Source organism: Lates calcarifer, linkage group LG21 (genome assembly GCF_001640805.2).
Source record: "Lates calcarifer isolate ASB-BC8 linkage group LG21, TLL_Latcal_v3, whole genome shotgun sequence".
Taxonomy (NCBI): Eukaryota; Metazoa; Chordata; class Actinopteri; family Centropomidae; genus Lates; species Lates calcarifer.
Window position 1 is genome coordinate 3,525,593 of NC_066853.1, and position 20,329 is coordinate 3,545,921.

Here is a 20,329-nt window from a genome sequence, read left to right on the forward strand (position 1 = left end):
TGACTGCCTGATAGTTCATGGCCAAAGGGTTTCTCAAATTCCTCAGTTGGGAATGGCAGTGTTGCTCTTGAATTTCTGAAGACAGACAATACATGCTACATGGAGGACCAGACAGATAAATTCACAGTTTTCACCTTGCCATTTTTCAGGTTTGTATCATTCTCCTGCATTATCTTTTAGAATCACTTTTCCAGTGATAGAGCTCCTTGCTGTCACACCAAGAGGTAAGCATTTCACTGTACCACACAGCACCATTTCACTGTACACCACACAGGTAAAAAAACAGAGCAGAAAGTGCAGGACAGTCTGTTGTACAACCAGTTGTGATCACGCCAATATGTTTTTCAGTCTTTATTACATGCAGAGCATCTTGTGTGAAAAGTGAGAAATTTTCAGTCTTTACTGACATCTAAAATGTCAGAGTGGGTTACTGGGTCTAGTGTCAAAAATAAACGCAGCTAATGTGCTCATTAATCTCTGACTGCTTGGAGGGTCTCAGTTATGAGCAGGCCAGAAATGTCAGATCAACCAGGTTACATAATTTACTCTAGAGTCTCTTTAGTACAGAGCTCTAAGTCAACACCTGAACTTTTGATTAAACTGGAAATACAAAACCCAGGTCTGGCTCTTGGTGGTAGGCAGTACTCAAAGAACAAACTCTGAAACTGTCTGTATTTAATGACCTCCTATACCTCCCCATCTATATTCAACAACTATCTAAAGCTAGTGGACAAAATGTCAGCTGAAACAGTAAAATTATCAATGACTGTATCTTTATGTTCTGTGAAACCCAAACAGTCATCTTTGCCAATGATCTGAATACTCTTGCTCTTCTAAGTCTTGTAACAAAACTTTGCTCACTACAAGACATTTTCCTCACTTAGTTAACAACAGTAAATCACTGGATTGGAACACTAAGTATAGTGCTTAGATTATTATTTCATTCACAGAGACAGAGAGGATAGCAGTGAATGACCCACAGAGAACAAGGACAGCATCAATTCACAAGCAAATCTGTGGACATCAGTCTCTATGCAATGAGTCAGTATTTTCTCTGCCAATGGAATAAAAAGAATCACAAATAGCTTGGGACCTAATGACCCTCTGAGCTACTCTCCATACAGTTAAATGGTCAACACAGGCCAAACAAGCGGAGCTGTCAAGATACTCGAAGTAAAAGAAGCAATTGTGTGTGTTTTGACCTTGGGAAAAATAAGCCGTACCTGAGAGGTGCTCTTATATTGATCTACAGCCTTTCTGAGAAACTCACACACTAACAAAAGGCTCCTTTCACAGTGAGTCCTTCCTTTTGTTAGAGATTTCTGTGTGTTGAACCCTCTGATAACACAAAGAGTCACACTGCTATCAGCATAAAGAAAGATCTTTTAAATGGTCACTGATTCAGCTTTATCCTTAAACCTTCAAAACAGCAGTAGTCATTTACCTTCATGTAATGATCATCATATTTTACTTTCCCATATATGTAACAGCCAACAACAAAGAAATCCAACTATCAAGAGAATACTGTGATGCTATAATATAATGCTTATATAATCACAAGGGAGTGCCTTTCAGGAAAGACGTGGTCTCTGATGACCCCCCATCTATAATACAGATGCTAGTCCTGTGTGTTTGTTGTTTTTAACACAGGTTGGTTAGCAAATGTATTATTTTTAAAGTCTTAATAGTAAAATCAACCTCATTAAAGCTGTGTTGTTCTGCAAGACTCAACTTCCTGTTGAGTCAACACTGACTCTCTGATGTGATTTCAAATTACTCCACATACCTAACATTTATCTATCTAGGCAGGACATGTAGTTCACACTGTGAATAATAAAATACAAGTCAATATCATTAGCAACACTGCAGAGACTCAAAGTGTATCAGACAACTGTGGTCAATATAGCAGTAAATGGATCTTTGCTTTGAAAAACTTTGACCAGCTGTTGGTCTAAAGTTTAGCTGCTTTATGTAGGTGGAGGAGCTGAGCTGAGGGTTTTCCATCCACCCACTGTGTGTTAACCATCTGCTCCAACTGAAAACCAGTGACAGAGAAATGCATTGAAAAGAGAAGTAATCACAACCTGATGGCCATGATGTTTTAATTATTTTATACTATATGACTGAACTGTCAGTGTTACTTGCTGAATATTGTTGCTGTCTATATATCAGGGTTTCATCAGGGTTGAAAACAATGTGAAGTGTGTGTGGGAGCAGGTATGTCTGTGTTGTGTACAAATTAGTGACATCCTTTCATGGATGGAAGAGGAACAGAGCAGTCAGACAGACTGAGTGTATGTGGACTGATACCTAATATTATTATTACAGTAGTTTTCCTAACTGTCACTCATTTACTATGTATTACAGCTGAATCCCCTCATGGGTGAAAGTGTGTATGAGATGACTGACAGCATGGAGGCTGCAGAAATGGACAGATGAGAGTCGGGTTGTGGACTGACAGCTCATATGAAGACCTGTCTAGGAAGAGACTACAGAGACCATCAATCCACTGAGGTCTGTTTGAACGTGTCACTGCCCATGGACCAAACCAACTGATGATCACAGTCACAGTGAACAGTGGAAACATGGTTGACATTCAGCTGATATTGAAAGTTGCTCTGTTCATAATGTGACACAGTGAATTCATTACTGTGAAACAACATCACTGGAGTTAGCAGTGATACATCATGTTAGCAAATAGCTGCTTTGACCGCCATTGACATTGCTCTAATATTACACTGATGATTTTCTCAACACATTAGATAAACTCTGATGAATGTGTCATTGCTAACAACAGCATCAGTGTAGTGTTTTGGTTCAGAGAACAAACCCACCACAATCTCCACTGTTTGACCCCTATTCATTTGCTTTGTCTGTGTGAAAGAAAAGCTGGGAAATTGAGTCTATCACTCAGTGAAGGACGCATTAATTATGTTATCAGTCTAAACAAGGTCTAATTAATGCCATCTCTGTTGGTCGTTCAGCTGTTCAACATTCAGACAGAACTATTTGTTGTTCGGTTATTCGTTGAAAATTAATTTCCACTGTGTATGAGAGAAATAAATAAATAGACAGGACCATTTATAGCAACAAAAGGTTACACAGTGTTTGAGTGATGGTGTTCTGTTCTCTGGGAATCTCTCTAAATTAAACCAAGTAACATGCAAGAGATTCTGCTGAGAGCAATAAATATAAACATAAACATAATGGACACAATAATTAACGATAAACCACAATGTAGGGAGTATTGTGTGGTAAAGAGAAAACTTCAGCATGTAGCAGAAAACAACAACAACAGTAGTGGCATGAATGGACTGCAAGTCTGACAATGGTGGACTGTGCACTGGTCTGTCCTGAAACCACACACACACACACACACACACAAGGAAGGTAGCGACAAATACCTCTGCAGGACTAGGACTAGGGCTTACGTAATAAAAGGCTGACAGTTTGGTCTGACTTTCAGACATTTAGGGTCAGCGCCTGTCCATCTATGATTTACAGGATCAGGGAGAGAGAAACGCAAATGTAAATGATCCTTTAATTTTTTTTATTAGCATGACTTTACTCCTCTTCAACAACACAGTGTCTGTTTGATATGAACAATGCTACAAAAAGAAGAGGGATCAAAGAATCAAACATCTATTTTCATCTCCAACAAGGTTCACTCCCTCAGACCTTTCATGTTTGAATACAATAACAGTGAACATGAAATACTGTATTAAAAACACTACTGTGACTGTCACAGCATTCACTGTCATGAAAAGGAATGAGTAGTTGGATTTGATAGCAGCAGCACTGGATAAATGTAACAAGTGATATGACATGAGTAGCAATAATATTATGAGCATGGCCATGTCTGACAGGAGAAGTACAGAGCTTAAAATAAATCAAGCAAAAAATATCTTGATAAAATCTCCAGAGAAAACTGCTCTGTGGAGAAAACAAGCCTGTATTAAATACTATTCCATTAAATTAGATTTACTAGACAATGGTGGTTTCATATTGTAGTAACATACAGGTGTACTGGGAGGAAGTCAGATGTTATTATGTTATTGTTATATTTCTAATCTATTGTCACTAATGATAAAATCATATTTAATACTACAGCCAGTGAATACAACAACACATCATATTTAGGAGCTGTCTCTGTGGTGTGATCTCTTTGTCTCTGTGGCCGAAGACAGCACATCAGCACATTCAGGAAGTTAAACTACAGCTGTCCTGTGAATGTGAAGTCTTACTGTCTCTTTTGAAGTCCAGTGAACGGGTCAGGAGATGGTGTCAGATCACAGGACTCTCTCTCTCTCCCACACACACACACACACACACCCACACACACACATGTTAAGAGCAGGCCACTCTTACCTGAAACAGAGAAAAAAAAGAGGAAAGCACATTGTAAATAAAGGTTTCATATATGTATACTGTGTGACTCATCAAGCAACAATACATCCAGTGTTACCACATTCTGATGAACTGTATCTTTGGGTCTCAGGAGAGAACACAGGAAGCAACAGCTGATCCATATGAAAGTAATTTAACCCACACTGCTGTGCATTTTTGACTGTTTTCATATACAGTCCCATTTAGTGAACAATGTAAGACAACACATATTTACTGCTACAAACACAGTGAGAGATGTCTGAACTGTCAGGAGTCCTTGTGAACAGCAGCTACTGATACAAAGACCACAGGAGAGATGAAAATGAGACAAACTCATTTTCAGCTAAAAGTAGAAAATGATCCTGTACTCACATCTTCCTAAACAAATGAAACCATTAAGGAAAAACCAGCCAAGTGTTACTCTTCCCACTGAAATGTACAATTCTCTTGATAAGTGCTTCTCACTACTCACTTTGTGTCTCTTTATCACATCCTTAATATCACAGGGGAAATCTAAAGAGGATGGGAGAGGAAGCAAGAAACAGACCTCAAACAAGCCACTCTAATGTGCTCTTAGTGTGGAAGAGCATAATGTGCAAAACAGATTGTTAGTGAGGTTTTTAACCAACAACATCACCAACAATCTCATCAACCTCACTGTTTTAGGACACATCAGTTTATTCTCCAGCTGTGATGACAGAGGTGAGGAGGTATCAGAGGTCTCTAATGCATTTTTAATGAGAGAAAAGAGGATGATGGAAAATAAACAAATCATCTCTTCTTATCAAGCAGATCAGCAGTGACACTCATGTTGTCATGTTGAGGTGTCATCTTTCAGTGGATAAAACAATGACACCTTTCTGTGAATGTGGATCTAGAAGCAGCAAACATCACTTACAGTGACCCCACACAGTGGAGCACATTAGCAGCCTAATATGTTGACTGTGTCTTTAACCTGGCAGGAGTCAGGATCATTAAACTTTTCACTGCTAATGCTAATGCTAATCTACAGGTGGGGAGCAAATGAAAACAGGCAGATTTACAGTTTGACTGAAAATGTTAAAGAACTGAACTGAGACTGAATGAAAAATAAAGATAAATGCAACAATCTCCAACTGTGGTAATTATTACTAAAGACTGATTCATTCATAAATACTGTCAACTGCAGCTAAGCAGCTGTAACTTCTGCAGATGTCATATTAATGCACACTGATGATCATGATGAACGTGCCCAAATTACAAACCCAGAAGGGGAAATAAATAAATAAATATTAATCATTATAATTATTCATAGCAGCGTGAACCTGACACAAACTCAAATTAAATAGTTGGGGAATGCGTTGATTGTAAAGGAAGAAAACATCATCTAAAGCTGTGACACGACACAGCTACACAGGTTTATGTAAGATGTAAGAGGTATTCCTCCCTGAGGCTGTGTGGCTGCACAGGCTTGTTAATGCCTCCAGGCTCCTCTGTTGCATTACAGCTGCTGTTTTTTGGAGGAAATGAGGGACGAGACAACAGAGTGTCTGTCTGCTGTCTAACTCTGTCCATCTCTCCTTAATCCCCTTTGTTTCGTACCTCTAGTTCAAGAATATGTGGGATGTTAAACCCTCCAGCCAACCAGTCCAAGGGACAACAAGCCCTGCTGATTTTGGCTGAGACAAAGACGTTGTTCCCACTCGTTCTGTGGGTAGAGAAAGCATCTCATAAAGCTGTGTGCCCCAGCTGAGCTGCACTGTGAATATGATGTAAAGATGTTCAACATCAGACTTTCACAGTCTGGTACAAACCAAAAGAATCACTGAATAAATCTGATGTTGTGTTCAGAGACTGTGATGAAGCAAATTAGTCAGAGAGACTAACTGAACTGACAGCAAGTAAAAACTGCTCACTCTTAAAACTGGGCACTCCATCTAAGAGAGCCAGGAGCTGTCAGGAGCTTGGCTTTATTTATAATTTGCAACATGTGAACCAGTGATGATATTATGGGCTCACATAAGAGGCTCATAGCCTACAATAAGAAGCAGTGTAACATCATCTCTGTGATCACAAACCAAGCATAACAGCCTGCAATAATACCTGAACTGTAACATTATCAGTGAGCTAAAACAGTAGGATGATACATATCCACGCCCACATTGTACATAAACCTACAGCAACATGTGTTTATGTGTGTGAGAGCTAGTCTGACTGTCTGTTCCTCAGCATTCAGGCTGCTGACCCAACAGACAGACATTAAGCTGCTTGACAGCATCAATCTGGGCTGATGGGATGTCCATACTGGATGTAGGAGGGCTGAAGAAATACATCTTTTATCTCACACACACCATGGAAAAGACACAGACAAACACACGCAAACCCTCCTTTGTGTCTATCATCCTGTCGTCCTCTCCACTGACAGACAGCCTGAGTCAACCTCCTCTCCATCCACAAAGCACAGTATTAGCTGCCTGTGGTAGCTCTGTTGATATATTGGTTGAGACCTGGGTAAGGATCTCAAGACTGTGTTATAGGTGGCTGCTTGTTTGTGTCTTATAATCATCACAACACCCCAGTCAGTCTGGTGACTGCTGATTCCAGCCCTGACCCCAAAGACCTGTGTTTTCTCACTGAGCAGCTGATCGATGGGTGTGTTGCTTCTGTCACCACTACATTATCAAACATTCACAATTCCTCTCAGAGCTGATGCTCTTACAGTCTGGAGAGCATCATTACTTACTGCTGACATTTAATTACCAAAGTAGACAGGAGAGCAGACAAGGAAACTAATCCTTTCTTATCCTCTGTCCATCCCTTCTTCTCTTAGTCCTACTGCTGCTCACAAAAGATAGTTTTTACTTGTTTCCCACTTCTCAACGCTTCTTTAGTCATCCACGTATATCACAGTCTCCTTCTGTCATCCACCCCACACACACTCCACACTAATAAGGTTCCTTGCCTGTATAAGAGCAGTGCCAAAGAGAATCCAATAGGTCATGACTGATTGATCCAAACTTCAAGACGTCATGGTTAAAGTGAACAGAGATGTGTGTGAAGATATTTAACTAGTATAAGTCATTATTCATACGTCACTAAGATGCACAGACACACACTTCATCAGAGAGGCCAGCATGCTGAAATAACCACCACAGTGGAGCTGACAGTCCAACAGCCTCCACATGTTCCTGCACTACTCTACTACTCTGCTGAGAGGAGACTCTACTGAAGCTGTCAGCTGTACCATCAGCCTCTGAGGCTGCTCTCCTCTCTGTGTCACACACTGCTACTGTACATGAAGACTGCTGTCAGCTCAGCTCACACACACTCATCACTAACTTTATTTAGAGCAAACACAGCTCTGCTGTAACAGTGACCAGCAGAAAGTCAGAGACTTCCCATGAGGAGCGCAGCTCTCTGCCATGTCAGGTGTTTTCAGGAAGGGACGTCACTTCACATACCTTCACAACTCGAGTCAGCATCAGACGGACAGACGCACAATAAACATCCAAGGTAGCTGTAATTTCCCTCTCAACTCCGGTGTTTCCTAGTGGAAAACGCCAGGACATGAAATGAAAAAGAATGAAACGATCCCTTGCCTTGAAATCCAAAGAGGAAAGCGACGCCGGGGATCCACACGGTGTGTATCCAGAAGTAAACCATGGTGTCCTTTAATCAGGGGCAAAAGCTCCGCGCTCTTCCCGACGAAGCTCCGTCTCCAGCGGTTAATTTCCAGCAGAGAAAGCGCTGCAGATGAAGCCGAGCAGAGGAAGAAATCCCAGTCTGAACGGTGCTGATGAACACAAGAGCTGGAGACTCTGTCGCTTCTTCTTCTGCTGCGTTCACACGGACATTAGCGACCCCTACCGACACGTTCATCCACAGAGGAAGAGACTGTGTGAGTCCTGTCTCTGTGTGTGGTCAGTCTGTTTCTACTAAAGCAGCGTTTCGTGGTTCAGGACTGAGAGCAGGACTAATCTGGACAAGTCCAACATTTCATTCAGCAGCACAACCGTCATTTCTCACACGGATCAGCACATTTTACAGCGGCCTCTGATTGTGACCAAGTCACACCTGTGCAATAATCACGCGGCCGCTAATCAGCATCTTGATATGCCACACCTGTCAGGTGGATGGATTATCTTGGCAAAGTACAAGTGTTTACCAACACGGAATTAAACTGATTTGTGAACAAAACACAAATCTGAGAGAGAGACGCCCTCTGTGTGATTTTCAACCGATTAAAACTGAAAACAAAAAACAAAAGTGTTGCATTTATATTTTTGTTCAGTTTACAAGGTGGCAAGTTTATTTCCCTTCAGACAGAAAATTAGCTGCTTAATGCATAACTGCCTTTCTAATTATAATAACATGTTCTGATGATAAAGGTGATGATGACAGCTCATATAGAAATATCACACATTAAGAAATGTTATATTTTTGTGTGAATAATATTAATTCTAATAATATAATAATATTAGAGTCCATATGTTCTACTTTTGACGTCTAATTAAACTATAAAAATGGAGTCTTCTCAGGATACAGTCCTTTTAGTGTATCTCCAGGAGCTGCTGAGTCCCATATGTACAGTAGTGTACCCATATATGTCAGAGTTCAAAGTGAAGACAGTGTAGTTGGTCTCAGTGGAAAAAGCCAGTTATCTATGTGCATACAAGTGTGGTGTTTTACCCAAGACATCCTGACAACAGATTTATTACACACACTTCTCTCAGATCCACTGAAGCTGTGTTTTAGTTTTTACTGTTCACTCTGGCTGCAGCTGCAACATCTGCAGAGGACAAATGTTTAATGTTACTGTCGTTATTATTAGCAATATTATTATCATTATTATTACCGATCCGAGATGACATTGGGTGAGAGGCAGTGTACGTCCTGAACAGATCACCAGTCTATCACAGGCTGACACACACACAGACAAACAACCATTCACACTCACATTCACACCTACAGGCAATGTAGAGTCACCAATTCAATTAATTTACTGTGGGTGGAAGCTGGAGAACCCGGGCAGAGCCCACACAGGCACAGCGAGAACATGCACACTCCTGGTGAGTAAACAGCAGGAGACTTTAGATTTAATAGACTGTTTTGCTCAGTAAGTGACCAGATTTATTTAGAACACTATTCATAACACAGGATAGAAAGTACAAAGAATTTTCTAGATACAAAGGTGAACATGTTTGACCACCAGGTGTTTCCATAATGTCACGACATATTGAATATCTATTATTATATTTGTATTTTTACTCTCAGTTTTGTTTCCTTTTAGTTTCCATCTGTGGAGCTTCCACCCACGAGACCTTATGGCACAGGTGGACTGTGTTTGCACAGTTTATTTACATTCTCCACCTGTTTCTCTCACACACTGCTCATTTGTATTTTAGGCTTGGAGAAGATGAAAACAGTTTTCATTAGAACATGCCAGCAGCAAGAGAAACAAAGCAAAGGTTAGATGGAATCCCATCAAAATACTATGATGGAAAACATAGTTTGCTGTCAGAGTCCGAGAAGTGAAACTGCTGATTCTCAGACACAAGTCAAGTCTGTTTCATGTCAGAGTCAAACTGGTGAGATGCATGAAATGTAAATGATTTCTGCATACACGCTGCATGCTTCCATACATTATTTATGACCATATGATATTAGATCTGTGTGTGAGGACATGTACCTCACAGTTATCTTTACAGCCTCGTGATGCCAGTCTTCATCCTCAGCCACATCAGTTAACACACTGTAATCACAGATCATCTCTTTGCTCACTGTATGAATTATATATACACAGTGTGAACACGTCACAAATCATTTAGATACAGACTGAAATATAGGAAGAAATAATCTGTTTGAAAGAAGCTGCATAAATATGAAAATCTTCCCACAGATGATGGTTGGTAATGAGTTCTTTTTTGGGAAGATGAAGGCAAATGATTTCACATTAGTTAGTGCCACTAACATCTTTGTAAAATAGTAAAATCTTATCAATGCTGGAAGACAACGTTAACATCATACGGTGCAAGAAATGACGCCAAAATCCACAAATTCATTTTTATACTAATAAAATTAATAATGATAATCAGTTCAGACAGTGTCTCCAGCTCTTACACTTCTGCAATCAGAGAAATCACTGCTGTGAAAACACGTCCTCATCATTTCTCTTATTGAGAGAAAATTCAGAGTCACTCAGTGCAGTCCACTCATGCTCTCTGTCCTCCAGCAAACCTTTGGATGTCAGTATGAAAACCTCAAGCTGATATTGGGGAACTGCTGTGGGAGGAAACATGGGAACCTGTGGGAGCTCTGGACTTACAGAGTGTCATAAGACAAGGCAATTTGTTAATTATCTGGGATACACTCTCAGATCATGTGGCATGCTGGGAATTTAAAGTAGCTATAGTTTTCTATTGATCAACAATAGACAGAGATTAAAAAGTATAAAGAGAAAAACAACACATGAGAGAAAATGATGGAGGGACAGAAGAGAACTTTCAAAGCTTGTGTGAGGAATTTCCATTGGTCCCTTTGTTGTATGAATAATCATCCAGCAGGCTGATGATGTTAGCACCATGGACAGCTACACATCCCAAAGCTACTGAACTGAAAATCTGAATGTGTTGGATGGATGGATCTCAGTGGTGGACTCAAACTATACTGATCTCTCCTCCTGGTCAGCACCATGGACAGAGGCAGAACAGCAGCAGAGCACAGAGACTGATTCACTGTGGAGACACACTGCTGCTCTCTCTATTATAAATGAAGAAATATTATTATTATTCTAATTTAAAATCTTTATCTAAAAATCTAATCTATATCTTTTTATTTTTTTTACTTTTCTGTTGGGATTTTTGTTTTTAAATATTACTCAAAATTGATGAAGTGACCTTTCTCCATTCACCAAGTGTCACAGTTGTAAGTTATTGTAAGATGTAAGAAGTCTGAAAGGGAAAGTTTACTGCTTGACTTTTCATCCATCAAGTATCAGGATACAGATCAGAAAATATCTGTATTGATCTCACTTCTAAATATGACATCACATTACCCAGCATTCTCTCCGCTCTGAGCTGTGACCTCCAGCAGTGGATCATTTACAGTAAAGTTGCAGACACTCTGTGATACTTGCTCTCTGATGCTAATGACTCTTGGAGCTCTAGTTTCCTCTGCTGTTGGTCTCTGTCCTGAATAAAAAGCTCCTCTGTCTATTTCTAGTGACTCCATCCCAGTGGTTTCCATCACACCAGACCCCCAGCTGATTACCTGTGACTCTGCTGAGAGCGTTGATTTATGACTGTTTTGCTCTTATTATTCTTTAGCTCTGTGCTGCAGCACTGCAGCTCTCAGCTGGCATGCAGAACCTGTGAAAGCTTCCCTGAAGACTTTGTTTTAATAACACACTGCCTCTAACAGAGAGCCAAATGACTGTAGAACAGAGCATCACTTCCTGGTTCAGAGCCACTTCAAAGTGTGTTGGTCTCTGTAACAGATTCAACAGAGAACTGGATCTCATCACTAACAGAAACAGTCCTAAGTATCCTGGCAGAGAGAGGAGCAGTCAGTCTGGATCTACAACAATAAAATTGAGAATTAATGTTATGTTGCAATTATGTTTTTTTCCTTTCTCAGTGCTAGCCTGCAGGTTTATTTACCTTGCATTCTGGCATCTGTTATATCTATGTTTAAGAAGAATTCCATGATGACATGATAATGACCTAAAGTCATTCACAAGCTGCCAGAAACATTCTGCAGAATTACAGTCATAGACATGTGATCACTTACATCAGTGGGTGACATGTGGCAGAACTATAACCATAGAAATGTGGAGGTACAGTAGCAGCTGTGTGTTACACTGCAAACATTAACAAAGAAAGAAAGATGAGGGGATAAGTTTTGTTGCTCTGAAATGAGGTCCTGGTGTGCAGTCTTCATTGTGATCTCTGTCTTCTGTTACTGAAGCATGAATCAATAACAATAACACTGACACTGTATTAATTGAAATAAAACAAATGAGTTGCAGCTGGTTAAACTCAGCACAACCCCCTGAAGCAGGAGACTGCAGGAGTTGGAAAAGGCTGGAAGAGAAGCACAGATTTGAAACAAAGAAAGTGAACATTCGGTGCAACAGTCGTGGAGAAGAAAGGGAAATATGTATATGTGCAGCACAGTACAGCATTATTGTTGAGCTGTTACAGTGTGAAGTGCAGCAGCTTCAGAGTTCTCACCACATTATAGCAGCAGAGAAGGAGGTAAAGGAGGCACAGAAACCATAGATCTGTTCCATGCTGATTACAGGCTAATTATTCTCACATTTGTGCACTAATTGCTTCGCTTTCTTCTTTGAATTAATGTTACTGACTCAGTAACTAACAGAGCTGACTGACATTTGATGAACTGAACATTCATCTCCAAATATCAGTCACTCCATCAGTATAGAGGCACATTACCATCGAGTAACAGGACTGATTCAGACACACACAGCACCAGAGAAGTGTGGAGTCATCTTCCCTGATCCATCCTGTCTGTCTCATCCTCATCCTGTGAGACTTTCTGCTTGTCAATAATCCAACCATCATAAATGATTATCCCTCAGTGTTCTCACTCTAGAAACAGCCTGTGTGACACTATAATCATTTCTTTATAAACTACTGCCACACACACACATGCACTGTCAAAGCTCATTAGCAACTGTTTTACCTGCATTTCAAGATCAATGACGAGACAACAAACAGAGACCAAACACAAACCGCATCATCTTAAAATCAGGGTATTGAAGCAAAATTACAAACAGACAGAAGGTTAAATCTGAGAGCACCACTGAATGTGGATGAAGAGACATACGTGGTAGTTCAGCTTCAGTCCAGCTCATCCAGCTGCTTAAAACTGTTTACATCGCAGTTCTACTCCCAACCGACTCCAGTAAGAGAAACAACAGAAGGGAACAGTGTGGGTGGAAAAATGCTGATTACCTGACACTTCTAAAAGGCAGAAGCTGAATACTTCACACAGAAAATAAAACTATATCCAAATGACAAAGAGAGGAATGAGGGGAAGAGAAAGTGGGAGGACAGAAAGAAAAGAGTACAATTTCTACAAATCTGATCTCACTGGTGACTCATCGCTGACAAAGGAAGATTCTTGAAATTTTGTGAGGAGAGCAAGAAGAAGCTGAGAGAGAGCAATGTAGCAGAAAAACTTTAAAATCCAACAGTGATTCATCATGATTAGAGAAAACTACCTGATACTTGTCTTGAGTGTCCAGTCAGTGAAAGAGAGGGGTTTCTTTCTTTACAGAAACCATGAAAGTAAAGGTGATTCTCCATATTACATATATTATGTCTGGATGACTAAGTGGTGTTTTTGGACTGACTGATAGTTCATCTAAAAAGGAGCTGAAAAAGTTCTTTGAGTTACTGTGTCATCACAATTTCTTCAAAATAACTTTACTTCATGAGTTTTCACTCTGTCATAGAAATGAAAAGGCACTGAGCACACAGTCTGACTGTGTGCACTTCATATGCTGAAGGAAATATAAGGTCCATGATGCCACTGCCTCAGCTCATCTCCTCCCATTGTAAACCCAGCAGTGTGTTAATATATAATGCAGTCAACCCAGGGTGATCAAACTCACTGTTCCTCACTGTTCCCCTGAACTTACGTGTCCATTAATGAATAATCAGTCAAATGTCCAATAAATCTAACACCCTCTGCCTTTTAGCTCCCAAACATCTTTTTTCAATGGATTCGGTTCAGTCTCATCTGATTAATGACACGGCCACTTAAGTCTGGGCAGAAACCAGTTCAAATCCAGTCAATAGAAGAAAAGACCCTGATGGGCAGAGTGTCTCCTCCCCTTCTCCACCTTCTCTCTCCTCCTCAGTGCAGTCAGTGGATTGGATGGTCACCCACCAGCAGAACTAAAGCAATTGATTGTGTTGTTGAATGAGAGGACAGCATCTTAATCCTAACACCACTGACTGACCAGTGATGAGTCTCTGATCTCAGACACTTTGGGTTCATAGTGGCTGCACTGAAGAACACCAATGGTAATTCATTCAGATAAGTTTAATGATTTTTTTCTTTTACCATTTCAAAGGGATATATACATATACATATACATAATATATATATATATATATATATATATATATATATATAGAGAGAGAGAGAGAGAATAGAAATCTCATCTGCTCATGAGATTCAAACCAGTGAATGTCTGGTCTTCAACCTGCTGCTTTAACCTTTGGGCTGTTACAACCTCTTATGAACTACTACCTGCTGCATAATCGCATTCATTACTGCATTATTCCCAGCATGAGGAATTGCACATTGGCTAACATAATTTCTGTCACTGTTCAGTTAGGAGGAGTAAAGAAGAAGCAGGTGGTGGAAGAAAAACTGACAAGACGAGGAAATGGAGGAGGGTGAGAAAAAGATGAAAAATGACTCTGCTATATCAACTAAAGCCTGTCAGTGCCAAAGAAATTATCCTTATCCAGAAATGCACCAATTAAAGCAACTATCTTAATCTTAATATCCCATCTGCACACAGTTTCTGAAAAGTAAAGTAAAACCAGATAAATATTACAAAATGTGCGCTTTAATGCAAGATAAAGGAAAATTGTCACATGACTTAGGTTCATTAAATAAATGTTAGAAATACATAACGGTTCAGACTGTTTTCAGTAAAATATCACCAACCAGCTGTGATGAATCTTATTTAAGGCTCTATTAATCTATCACAGCAGACAGCAGGACAAGAACAATGACATGACTGAAGGAGACATGAAGGTTTGTCCTGGTTTGAAGGACAGAAGATGGAGGTCAGGCTGTGTGTGGTTGCTCTGTCTGGGGAGTCTGGTGGAGAAGAGACAGAGAAAACTGAGGTCCAACCACTGACAGGACACAAGAGAGCAGCTCCAGCCCTCTGGCTCTGACAGAAGACACACTGGGAGGGAGGACAGCTGTCCAGCTTTGGATCAGCTACAGGAGAACATGGGGAGATGTGAGAGGACAGGACCAAGGACTGGACACTGAGGGGACACACATCATCCCTCTGGCTGACCAAGAGAACAAACACTGACTTCACTGTGTCACAAAGTTCACATCATGTGACGAAGTGGCCTTCACTTAAACTGCAGAGTACCTATAAACTACACTTGTTTAGAAGCAGTTTGCATTTAATTAACTTCAAAAAACCTCAGTGTGATCACAAACAGCACAGATTCTGTAGGTTTCCTAGACAGAGGTGAAAGCCAATCTAATTTCTATTAACAGGTGATTTAATGCTTATTTTCTTCCATAATGGACGGTCATCAGCTCACCATCTGCTGGGCTACAGTGCTGATCAGCTCAGCAAATGTGTTGTGATCTAATAGGATCAGACAGGTGTGGATACATGCAGGATAAAAACAGCTCTGCTCCAGTGAAGGTAGCTGAACTAGAAACATACATACAGACACCTGCTACTGTGATTTCATCAACACATTTTCATGAACACTCATACACCACAGATGCTATGTATCAAGCAGGAAAGGTACACACATTAAAGATGAAACATTACATTTCTACATGATCCTAAAGTCAATAAAACATACACACATTGTTCTGTCTCAGGCAAACACATGCACACCCTCCTACACACTGTCCACATTGCTGCTCTCTGTGTCTGTGAAATCACTTGTTGCCACTTTGTTCCTCCAAATATAACAGTTAACAGTAAATTATTTGTCTGTGAAAGGACATACATAAACACACATTAACACATTCTCCACCTGCGTTGTGGCTGTGTAAGGACTGTGTGAAGTGTGGAGGCGACCGTCACAATGACTGACTTCTCTCTGCGTGGTTCCACTCAGCTGCCTGTCACTGACCCTTCATAAGAAAGTGTTGGAGGTTAGAGATCTATTTACTGATGCTGGAGCTTTTAACAGTTCACATTATGATAAAGAGTGTGATCTGTGCAACAGAGGAGGATTAGTGTCGTCAGTCTGAGAAAGCAGTGAGTTATCAGCCTGATTCTGGAAAACCTCTCTGGGATAATCACATCGACAGGCTGACTGATGAAGCTTGTTCCAATTAGTTTCTACTTATTCTGTCCTTCAGAAAGTTCTACTTGGAGTTTTCAGTGAAATGACTTTTTATAAACTGATGGAACCACAAAGACTCACCACAGTCATTTCTACCAGCAGCCAGCAGACAGACATAATCAGACAACCTCTTCACTTCACACTGACAGAGACATGAAGCCCAGTTCAGCCTTTGCACAACTCTGAAGAACAAATCAGTCCAACACTGCTGAGATGGAAGTCAGCTCATTACAAAACAGTAGCAGAGATGATGTCAAATCACATTAGAGGCTTTTAAATATTTGGTCATAAAACTCACTGCACCAGTACAAAAACAGTGAATACAAACACATTACTGCAATCATAGAGAGTCACAAAATCTCTCTCTCTCTCTCTCTCTCTCTCTCTCTCTCTCTCTCTCTCTGTCACACACACACACACACACACACACACACACACACACACACATAGTTACCTAAACCATGAAATGATCTCCTCTGAACAACACTGTGACAAATCAAACTGTATCCATCTGGTGTCTCTGTGGAACATCAAGTGTTGAAATGTGTAGGAGGCTGCTGTTGTTGAAAAAAAAAATTAGATTGGGATTGGTGTGTGTTTGTGACGGGGGACTGTAAATACACTGATAATTCATGTCCCTGCATCACATCTGCTTATTTTAAATAAAAATGCTGAGGTGTGTTTTTCTCTATTGTTATTACTGACAGACCATACACACACTTTCAAATCATGCACAGCTCTATAGTCATCTTACACATAGAAGAAAAGTGGAGTACAGAGGAAAGCCCTGGATATATGGTGGCTGAGCATTATGCAGATTGCTGTGAGCTGAGCTGACAGGATGAGTGGCTGAGCCAATAAAGTCTGTTTGAAGAGCAAAGCCTGTGTGAAATAGTAATGTATACAGTATTTTATGGAAAAGAATCTGACACTGCCCTGTCAATCTCATAATACCTGCTAACTTAGACATCCTTGGCAGCATTATAATTAGGTGACAAATAATGGACTTCAGTTTGTGACTGTGGGTTATCATACAATCCACTTGCGTTGCCTGAGGACATTCACAAGTTGTAAACAAGGGAATCTTTCCCAGCTCTACCACTGAGAGATTAAATTTAATATGAACACAGCACAACAAGCACAAGCATTAATTAGCATCATCGCACAGTGGATTATGGGATACTGAAGGCTGCAGAAGATACTGTTTTTAGCTACACGATGTGGAAACTCTGAAATGGGAGAGGTCATAGCAGGAAAAACACCAGCTGGAAATAATGACATTAATGACTGCCGTCGTTAGTGTTATCAGAACCAGCTGTGATTTAGATGCTGTGACCGATCAAAATGTTTCCTGTGATAAAAGGTCTACAGGAGCACAGGTACAGTCTGAAAATTACAGACAAGCACAACGCACTGAAGCTTCATTGACAGAAAATATGAACAGCACAGAAACACTGCTCACTTCAGTACCAACTCTGAAATAATGTGGGAGTTGTCTTTGCACTCCAACACACTGACCAGCCCCTGCAGCTCTGTCCTGCTGCACGCTGGGTCACACAGTGCTGTGAAAGTGCCTTGTAACCTCACAGAGCTTCCCACAGTACAGGATGTCATTATGCAGCAGACTGGACCCAGATCACACCCAGACCAGCGGATCTGCCCTGCTGACATCAACCAGAGCTGGAAGCTACTAATTAGCATAACTTCCACTACTACAAATATCCCCCAGCTCAGCATGAACCACTTGTTAGTGATGAGCATAACTGCTGCTTCATTATTACTGAGAGAAAAAGATGAGAAGCAGACAGCAGAGGAACAAAATGACTGTTCAAGGTGATTCAGTAAATGGAAAACCAGTTAAGTTATGAGCTCGATCCCACTATACACACAGACACAGCAGATGCCAAGAGAACAGTTCCTGTCTATGTGATGTTGCCACTGGCTCTGAACAAACACATGTAGCTCTCTCCAAAGTCCACCCTGCTCCAGCGTTTCAGCCTGAGGGTTCCTCTATAAAATATGACCATCCAGTAGATACTGCAGTCTGATAACACAGAGCCTGACCTGTCAGCTACAACACCAGGCTGACAGTCTGATGGTAGGGCTAACACAGATATCTGCTGGGATCAGCTGTAAGCCAACAACCTGAGGAAACAAACAACCAAACAAACAACCAACCGGACAGACCAGACCAAAGAAGAACAACAAGGTCATTACACTCCATCTGACATTTTCACTGTAGTTTCTCTTTTTCTTCAAACTTTCCTGTTTTCAAAGACACATAATCAGAGTCTAAGATAAAACCTGTTGACATTAAGAGCTTCAGTTTCCTCCCATTAGGACTCTACTTGAGTGTTTATATATGGAACAACAAAGACAAGTCTTCTGTCTTTCTCTCTGTAGAGGTTGTTATCTGACTCACCTGGAACCTGAACTTTTACAGGAAGCATTTCCCCACAGTCTGCTGCCATGTCTGTGTTTTAGAATCCATTGACTCCTTTTAGAACTTTGGTGAAAAGGCTGATATTTATCAAACAGCAGTGGAATACTTTAGCTACACTAAAGGTTACAGTTTAGTTTTACTGACTTGATGATTCACAGGGTGACTAAAAAGCCTTTTTCTGTTCACAGCAAATGTTTTTAATTAAGAGCACAGGTGTGATTAATTACACACCTGTGCTTCTCCTGCTCTTAATTAAATGACTGCAGTCCATTAAGGTGAGCCAGGTCCTTGGACCTGCCATTGTACAACCATTGCCATCATTAACTAAATCAGTTACACCTGTGTTTTTCCTACTGTGTTGCAAAGATAGTCTGCTGTGGAAAAGGTCAGTTTATCCATTCATTTAACAAAGCTAAACATTGCACAGAAACATTTTAAATAGGTAAAGATGACAAGTGAAGGTGAAGTGGTCAGTGTTGTCAAAGATATCAAGTTTCTGGTAGGGAACAATGTTAGACTCCAAAATAAAGTAACATCTTCACAATATGACGACTCAGTTTCAAGAATCTGTGGATGGTGAAGTCATGAAATGATGGAAGCTGATTCTTCTTTGACAAAAAGAGGATCATGAATGACATATTCAGACTGACAGGTTCAGCTGTGACATTTAAAGATCATCTTTAGTCAGTCATTTCAATGCAGGATGAAAGCTGATTGATTGGATATGGTGCCAACTCAATTTTTGAAGAAGATGTTTTTAACACTGGCAGCAGAGGAAAAGCAAGAAATTACAGTGACACCTTGAAATCAGTGAATAAAGATTCACATGAATAGAAATGCTGCAAAGAAAGAATTAGATGAATAAAAAGGGAAGTAAGAGAAATGACTTTCCTCTTTGAACTTCTGCAAAACCTTCATTGAAATGTTTATCTAACTGACAGTTACACACACAGCATGTTATGTTGTTAACCTTATACTCCATAATCCATCCACTCAGAATCCAACCTGTTTCCACAACTACAAAGTGCCAAATCTGTGTCTCTATCATCTCATCACATGAATGAACTATATGTTTCAAATGAAGAGCTTCAAATATCTGGCATCATACAGTAAGAACAGCATTATTATGTTATGACATTGAATGAATGCTCATGTCTATGGACACTGAGAAAAGAGGAATGAGGTTGCAGGAGGTTAATTTGAACCAAACTATCTACTTTAATCTAGTCTAATGAGCTTTAAATCTAGAGCCTTTATGTATAATTATTTACTAGAACATTAGACAAAAAAATCTACTTTAATTGGACAGACACACACACACACACACACACACACACACACACACACACAGGCAGCTAATTAGAAAGCATAAAAGACTGGCAACAATTCCCACAACAGGGAGTGAAGCTGGCATTCAGAGAAGCAC